Source organism: Aplysia californica, unplaced genomic scaffold (genome assembly GCF_000002075.1).
Source record: "Aplysia californica isolate F4 #8 unplaced genomic scaffold, AplCal3.0 scaffold00001, whole genome shotgun sequence".
In the NCBI taxonomy this organism is placed as follows: Eukaryota; Metazoa; Mollusca; class Gastropoda; order Aplysiida; family Aplysiidae; genus Aplysia; species Aplysia californica.
Genome location: NW_004797271.1, coordinates 1,710,981 through 1,719,929, shown reverse-complemented (window position 1 = coordinate 1,719,929; position 8,949 = coordinate 1,710,981). Strand labels below are relative to the sequence as shown.

At 40.3% G+C, this 8,949-nt stretch overlaps 1 protein-coding gene across 1 annotated transcript in view; it reads right to left on the bottom strand.

Annotated features, from left to right (window-relative positions):
* LOC101856539 overlaps positions 1-2,535 on the bottom strand; it is a gene marked incomplete in the record, with an annotated part of 45,605 nt that extends 43,070 nt beyond the window's left edge. The window contains 1 exon segment of the mRNA XM_005088817.3: positions 2,033-2,535.
* Between the last annotated feature and the right edge of the window lie 6,414 nt (positions 2,536-8,949).

The following is an 8,949-nucleotide window of genomic DNA, read 5'->3' as shown; positions in this document are numbered from 1 at the left end:
ACAAACACAAGCACCCCCCTCCATACACAAACACATACACATATATACACACACACACAAACACACTCACACAAACACAAACACAAATACACACGTATATGGCAATTCTTTTATAGCGGACCTGCCTCTAAAAAGGAGACATATAAACTCAAAGAATAAGAGTTATTACGAATAACTCTGCTCATTAAATCCCGAGAAAAATCAAAAGAGACTAAAATCATGGCCCTTAGAACATTTCCGACGACCGCCACTAGAAAAAAAGAATGAGGTATGGATTGTTTACTTTCTCCTAAATGTTTGAACAGTAATTTACACCCACATCTAAAAGAAATGCTGATTCCGTGCATTCCATCAAAACAACTGAGGTCATAACCTGGCGCCGCTAAATTATGAATACAAACGTATAAATCAAAGTAATTTGAAAAAAAAATGAACGATTTGTTCTGCATTTGCTGGTCCTAAAACCCGGAACACCTTCCCACAAAAACTAAGAGAAATAGAAATTTCTGCCTGAGAAGCCCTAGGGAAAAACGGGCATAGTCATAAACTGGAAATTGTGAAGGTATCAATTATAAAAGCTTGAGGACTCATAACTTCGTATTTGTTTGACTGGTGGTTCACTGTTATGTTTGTTGAATCGGAAATCTATCAACAATATTTAACAAACAGTTGAACAGAAATACAGTTATGAGTCAACACGCGTTTAAAATGTAAACAATCACGATCTTCAGTTTGAGACTATGCCCGTCTTTCCTGAGAACTCCTGGTCTTTTAAAACACATTTGAATACACAGAATAATAATAATGATAATGATAATAATAATAATAATAATAATAACAGTAATAATAATAGATACCATTTGTATTACGCAAATCCCCGCTCAACAGCACGCTCTATGTGCTTCACAATCCATACTATTACCCCTGCAGACTTGACAGCATTATGAAACAACCCCAACTTCCTGGGAAGCATACAGTGCAAGCAGCCATTTATAGGCGTTAAAACACTAACATACTGACAAGATCTTTCCCTATTTATGGCCGGTTACCCATTCCCACCTGGGAGAAGAGAGGGAAATTCGTGTACATTGCCTTTCTCAAGGACACAACGTCAGGGCCGCTGCTCGAACCTCCGAACCCGCAACCAAATGATTACGAGTCCGGTAGCTTACCCACATCTCTTTAGTTCATGACTACTGTCATTTTTTCTCCTCATCAGCCAATATATTTCTGTTGCATCGAGATGAAGTCAGGCGTTCGTCAAAATAATGAAATCGAAGAAACCGAAATTTGTACACCCGTCTGACCATTTTAAACTTTTTTTTTACACAACACCTTTTACGTCTACCAAAAACACATGTTTTTGCGTGGATTTTGGAGAAAAACATTGATCAAATGCACCCAAAATATAATGTGCAGTCTCCAAGGAAACTTTAGCTTTACGAGTTGTCAACCTTTGGCGGCCAGTTTCTCGTTACCTTCACATCTGACACGTAGCCACCTCATTTAATCTGAAATATCCCAGCTTATATTCAAGATAGATAAGTCTTTTTTTCGTTAAAGTCAAGTAAATGCTAACGTTAAGATGATACGAATTATTCTGCATGCCCAAAAATGGACGAGTGCCTGATTCCATCGTGTCGTGTCACATTTGTGTGCGTCTGTATAGTGTTGACAATAAATACTTGCTCAGAGCTCGTTTCTTGACGGGACATAGCTCTGTATAAATGTTATTTATTACAATTATTATTATTATTATTAAGCTATGCACTGTGTTACTCTTAGGTCAATGAGATACAACATTTACGGGGATCAAGGCTATGATTCGTTAGGATATTAATACAATGAACTCAATAAAAACATACTTTATTCAGTTAGTGTGCATATAAAAAGCTGCATGAGCAATACAATCGGCGTTCTACATAATTGGAGAGATGAGTGTTTTCTCTACAGAATTTCTCCACGTTATTTGGACTATCAAGAAGATTACGTAAGCATAGAAAAATAAAATAAAATAAGGAGATACACTCACAAGTGCTTTTTGGTCAGCTTTCTGAAGTCCCCAAATACTTGCTGTGATGAGGTTCAGGGAAGACCTGTACAAGATCGGAAGCACGGGCAGTTTTTATAGTATCCTATGTGGATCTATAGTAATAAAGAATAACAGCTTCCACTAATCACCTACACTCCTCGAGACGACCGGGCGAGAACAAAAACGTATCCCGCAAGCTTTATTAGATGTTGGTATTCGGTTCAAAAGACCGTGACAATCAAATAAGCAATGGATTGGAAGAGAAACTACGTGCGCCTACATATATAATAGTAGAGGTGTAAAAAATAGTACTAAGATCGAGACAAAGATAAAGGAACATGTGCTGAACGAATGGGCTGATAAACCCAAAACGGAACTAGCGTGTCCGTTCTGACGCTACTATTTGGTAAAACGGAAGTTGTATCTCGTATATCATCCGAAAGCTCTCCACGATAGGAATACAAGGCCACATTCTGGTTATAAAACAATGATCGCTGGTCACAGACGAGGTTATGAGAGTTTTCTGTTTAATTACAGGGACAGTGGTTGTGGACAGTCGCTCTGTAAAAACAATGACAAGAGTACTGTCTAAAATGGGGTAACTGGTCGTTGGACAGGGCGTTTGTTATTCAAAATAACCATTGTACTGTTATGTTTTTTATATTAATGAGTTCAACAACATCTCTCTTGCTAGCTGTCTTTGTTTCTCCCCTGCACCCCCCTCCCTCTTCCACACATATGCACAGTGCATTTCTCTATTTGTTTGCCTGCCCCCCCCCCGCCCCACAGCTCTCTCTCTCTCTCTCTCTTTCTCTCTTTCTTTCTCTCTCTCCCAAGCACACACACACATACACACACACACACACACACACAAACACACACACACACACACACATACACACACACACACACTCACTTTTTTCTCTCTCCTCGTACCCTCTGCCCTTTTCTGTGTCTGTCTGTCTGTCAATCTGTCTGTCTCTCTGTCTCGGTTTCTCTCTCTCTCTCTCTCTCTCTCTCTCTCTCTCTCTCTCTCTCTCTCTCTCTCTCTCTCTCTCTCCCCCCTCTTCATTTCTGTCTCTCCATGTCTTTCTCTCTAATTAATTTCTCTACTTTATATACAGTTCTTTTAAACATATTTTTTATCTTTAATTTTTTTTAAAAACATTCTCTCGCTTTCTCTTTTCAACATTTCCAAAATGATACCGAGGTGGATAAAAAGAAAACCTAACCAGATACAGTCTGTGAGATTTTTCGAGTCACATTTTTATGGATCTTCATAACAGACCATACAGGTGTTTACGATACCCAAACAGCAGACAAGCTGACCTAGTCTGTCTGTCTGTCTGTCTGTCTGTCTGTCTGTCTGTCTTTCTGTCTGCCTGTCTGCCTGTCTGTCTGTCTGTCTGTCTGTCTGTCTGTCTGTCTGTCTGTCTGCCTGCCTGTCCGCCTGTCTGTCTGTCTGTCTACACCCCTTCCCCCCATCTCTCTCTCTCGTTATCCCCACAAAGGGCTAACGGCTAACGACAAGAAAAACATTCTGGCAGACAACTAAAGGCACATTAAAACATATCTTTTGGGGGGAAAAGGAACTGAAATAATATGCAATATATCCTCTTAGGGTTGGAGATGAGAAAGAGGATACAGTCAGAATTCATAGATTTTATCATATCATTGACGTTTCACGCCTTGTTTTCTGAGGTGTAAGACAAACCAAACCGAAAAGGACACAGGTTGCTTTGATGTTAAACTTTCAAGCAAGAGCCCAGTGAAACGATAGCACTTCGTTGTTCACAGCACCTCCCTCCCTTAAGTTTAAAGGAGATCGTGGGCGCAAAATAAAATTGTGAATCATTGTAGTGAAATTAACCGCTCGTCATAATAATTAAACCGGAGAAACCGACGTGTCTTCGCCCCTTGAGTACTTTGTGGGTGGGCTCAATACCATGCATACCTATTTAAAAAGATATTATTTCTGTGTAGATTTAACGGAAGAACATGCAAACATGCAGTTTCTAAGGACAATACAGATTTGGAAGTCACCAAATTTTTGCGGCAATTTCCTCGCTAAGTTGAACCCTCACACCAGACGAGTTCCAACCCCTTCAATCGCAAATATCTCAAGTTTTATTCAAGTTAAATGAGTGTTCTGACAGGTTTTAACGTGATATCAATAACTCATTAAGCCCCAAAAATGACGAGCGCCTGATTCCATCGCGTCGTGACACAAATTAACTCACGTATTCAGATGACACATACTGTAACCAAAAACAACAATTTAAAAAATTGCTCAGAACATGTAGGTCAAAAAAAAAAGATCAAGGGTGTTTTAATCACGATGGCTGTGAGTTTTATTGCTTTGTGTAGCCTTTTCAGTGACGAGGGTTTTTGCTCAGAGGCATGATCAATTAATTGACACTGAGTGTCTTACCCACCGACCAGCATCTCGCTGCATCACCGACACAATAATTTAGTACTCCTTTTGGAGCATTGATCGGGTTGTGTTGTTTGGATGTGCCGCCATTTTCAGGTAAAAACAAATGCTTAAAGGAACAGCAAAAAACCCCACAATAAACAAAAACAAAAAAAACTACAACAAAATAAAACAAAAAGGTAGATTTATAAAAAAATAAGACAGTTTCTGGCGCCACATGACCGTTATCGTGGCATGTTGCCGTAAGGGTCAATTAACTACAAACGCTTTCTATGACAAAGCAATATCAATCAGAGACGTTTGTCGCGGAAATTCTTATCAGTTCACAGATAAGGTTTGTATGCTTTCACCTGTCTCGTAAATTGTAAATAAAGTTAAGTCTTATACGCCCCCACACCCCCCCCCCCCCACACCTGCGAAAAAAACCTCAATTCTTATCTATAAAGGGATAAGCCGCCCGCTGTATCAGACTACTAAACCACTCAGTCTTGATATAGACTGTAATGATTAAGGATGGCGGGAGGGGGAGGGGATGTGAGGGGGTGGATAGTTGTGCGCGGGGGGGGGGGGGGGAGGACTGCTTATGACGTTGCAAAATTCAACAGTAGCAATTCCAATTACGACTATATGTGCGTTAAAATGTACACCTTCGTTGATGCTCTTCTTGTTGTTGTTTTTTTAAACCTTTACAAGCCAAACGCTTTTCGCGGAGAGTTGTGTACAGCGGCTGCTTTGAACGACGAAACAAGACGTCAACGGAACTGAGCAACAGAAATCGTACGTCAAGTACAGGAAACGTTCCGGAGATCCGTGTCCGGATTTGCTGTTGTCGTAGTTTTATTATTTGCTTCCCAAGTACTGGTTTATTTTCCACGTCCCGACATTTTGCACTGGGTTGTATCACCAAGAGTGAGGGTTTGGCAAATCCTGTCTATCTATCTATCTATCTATCTATCTATCTATCTATCTATCTATCTATCTATCTGTCTGTCTGTCCGTCCGTCTGTCTACAATGCATTAGAGTGATAACTATTTGTTTATTTTTTGTGAAAAAGGGTGGGGTGGGATCACAAATTAGTCCAGTTTATTCATAGAAACAAATGAAATGGCTCACCGATCCTCAGATAGGTGAAAGTAAACAGTCTATGTAAGAGACTATTTAAACTTTGGTCTCAATTCATATGACGTAGACACTTTGCCTAACTTAAAAGCAACTTAATGTTCCATAGACATGAATATTCTGGCAACTGATCGGGGGGAAAGCAGACGTTTATTAGTGGAACAAATAGCAACGGAAGATTGGTGTAATAATATTACAAACTATGACGCGCTTATTGTCTCATACATCCCTTGGTAAACTTTTGTGGATTTAAAAACAGTTTTTCTTTTCTTTCCTGTCCCCTCCTTTCGGAAACTGTATTCCTGGGTTATTACTTCAAACCGTTCATAATATCCGTTAAATTATTGGGGTTTCTCCCCGGCTTTGAATATTCTTTTTCGGGACCCCGGGGTTTGTGGGTCGCGGCAACGGAAAAAAAAATTAATTTTTTCTTCTTCTCCCCCCCCCCCCCCCCCCCCCCGGTCAGTTTGGCAGTTAAGGTCAGACAAACCCTATTGCATACATTCTCTTAGGCAAAAAAAGGGGAGTGGGGGGGGGGGGGGGGCGGGAGTGATTGATTTCAGGGTTCACAGTTTTCTTGGACCTCTGTTTTGCGTTCAGAGAACGTTAGTATAAGAACGTATAGGTTCTGGCCCTTGACCGTTTTTTAAAGTCGAATAGTGGGTGGTTGGTTGAGATGATCGTGGAGAATAGAGTAGAACCCTGGTGGCACAGGTGCTTCAATAAATACCTCACACACTCGAAGAAGGGACCATCTTGGGAAAGAAGGCGGCATAAATCCTACCAAAGCCCCCACTGCCGTGTGGATTGCAATAAGTTGCAAAGGCTGGAAGAGAAAACAGTACACAAACCGACAGTAGGCTACGGGAAACCACTGCTGTAACATCCCCAGAATAATCAAGGAAATTAAAAAGAAAATTCAACATAAAAGTTTTCAGCATCTAGCTCTCACTTTCAAAATTGAAGGCAAACGTGGGGGGAGGGGGGGGGGTAGGCCCAGGGAACGTAAACAAATGGGTAACGAAGAAAGATCAGGGAAGCGTAGCTTATGAAGAACAGCCGAGGAAATGAACGAATGGAGAACCATGATCGGCGATGTCTGTCGCAGATCTGGCACTAGATGATGATGAGAGGTTGGTTGATGAACGATTTAGTGTGGTTTACTCCTTTGCTTCGTATCCGACTAATTTATTGTCCTTATCTTTCCTTCTTATTTTTTGTTTTGTTACTCTCTTGCAACACCTCTAATCTTGGGCATTTAAACGACATTATTGTTTTGCAAGTGCTGTAAAACTCTTACTTAAACTAAAAATCAAGTGGGCAGCAAAATGAGGTATCAGAGAATAATAAATATCTGGGAGGTGTTGCGCGCGCGCGCCTGTGCGTATATATATCTATCTATCTATCTATCTATCTATCTATCTATCTATCTATCTATCTATCTATAATATATATATATATATATATAATATATATATATATATATATATATATATATGTGTGTGTGCGCGCGCGCGCGCGCGCGTCAGAGCGTGTGTGTGTGTGTTTGTGTGTATGTATGTATGTATGTGTGTGTGGTTGGGAGGAGGGGGATTCTTATCACTTACAGAAAGTTTTTAGTTTTCGTAAGAGTTTTACGGCACTTGCAACACAATAAGGTCATAAAAGTGCCGAAGAGTAGATGTGTTACAAGAGAGAAACATACACAAAAAAGAAGGAGGAGAGATAAAGACGATAGATTTTTGATTTGATAAGAAAAAAGGAGCAAACTACACCAGAGCACTCAGCAACCACTCACTCAAAGATCTTCCTATCCCACGACGAAACCTGTCCAGCAAAGGTGAGAGAATACCTTTAGTCAATTTGATTAGATGAGCGGATCGGAGATAATGGCAACGAAAAGGACGCTCTAAATTGGGAAAAGGGGGGGGGGGGGGGGGGAGGGCTGCAAAGCTGAAAATCCTCTTCGAGTAGGCTGGTAATGGAGATTAACATTTTCGGCATTTTGAACAAGAACACATGGATGGCAAAATATGTGTGCATGTTATTGTTTAACTCCTACCCACATTACTCTTCGAAAGAATTCCCTGGGACGTTGTAATCGGCTTTATTAAACCACCACAAAATCGTATCATTACAAAAGGATACACTCTTTTAGAAACAAACACCATGCACATTCTCCTTCAGAAGACCTCATGTCAGAGGCTCAACGGTTTGGAATGCAACAGATCGTCACAGATTAAGGCGTGCAATATTTTAAAGCAGAAAGTAGAAGAAGCCGGAGAGCATATCTTTCACCACTGTTTACACATAAAACGACAAGAATGGAACTAATACAAAATAATGATACAAAAAAGCACCACACTTCATGACAAAACGGGCTATCTTTTTAAACGTCATAGAAACATTCCAAATCAAGATGCACAATCTAGCCATCTGAAGGGAAACTAGTGTGGATTATCGTGGTGAAATCAGGCGCTCGTCAAAATAATGAAATCGAAGAAATCAGCATTTTTTGGGTCAGTTTAGACTTCTTTCCGAATTTTTGTTTTTTGACTTAGCACCTTATATGTCCATTCAAAAACATTCTTATTTGTGAATTTAATGAAAAAACGACTAAGGGCACACAAGTGCCAATTTTCAGTTTCCAAGGAACCTTAAGCTATGGAAGTCAACAAACTTTGGCGGCCATTTTCTCGCTAATTTTACTTCTTAAACCAGGCGACACCCCCTCCTTCAATGGCAATGATCTCGTCTTCTATCTGAGATAAAGGGAAATTTTTTTCATTAAAGACAAAGGAAAGGAATAACCTTTAAGATAACACCAATAACTCCATATACCCAAAACTTGACGAGAGCTTGATTCCACCGCGTCGTAACACATATTATGGTGGATCAGCTTACCAACAACATTCCATCAAGCCCATCAAGGACCAAACATTATAAACAACATGTTTACAAACAAAACCATTCATATACTAACCATATATAATCAATGGGCAACTGTCGAGCAAAATTATTATTTGCTTTACTGGTGGACAGAGGGACAGCGACACACGAACTTTGCAATTGTTTTATGCCTCAGTAGACAAATTATTTTTTATTTGATTATTTTTGTGCAGGCTGCTTCGACTTCTTGTCCTGTCTGTCATGGCCATCCCTCCCGGGCTGAAAGAGGTTGTCTGGGAGAAGAATTATGTGTGGGTCAGGGGGTTGTGTGAGTGTCTGTGTGTGTTATAAATTGTGTGTGTGTGTTTCTCTCTCTCTCCCTCTCTCTCTCTCTCTCTCTCTCTCTCTCTCTCTCTCTCTCTCTTTTTTTTCTCTCTCTCTCTCTCTCTCTCTATGAGTCTCTCTCTCACCCCC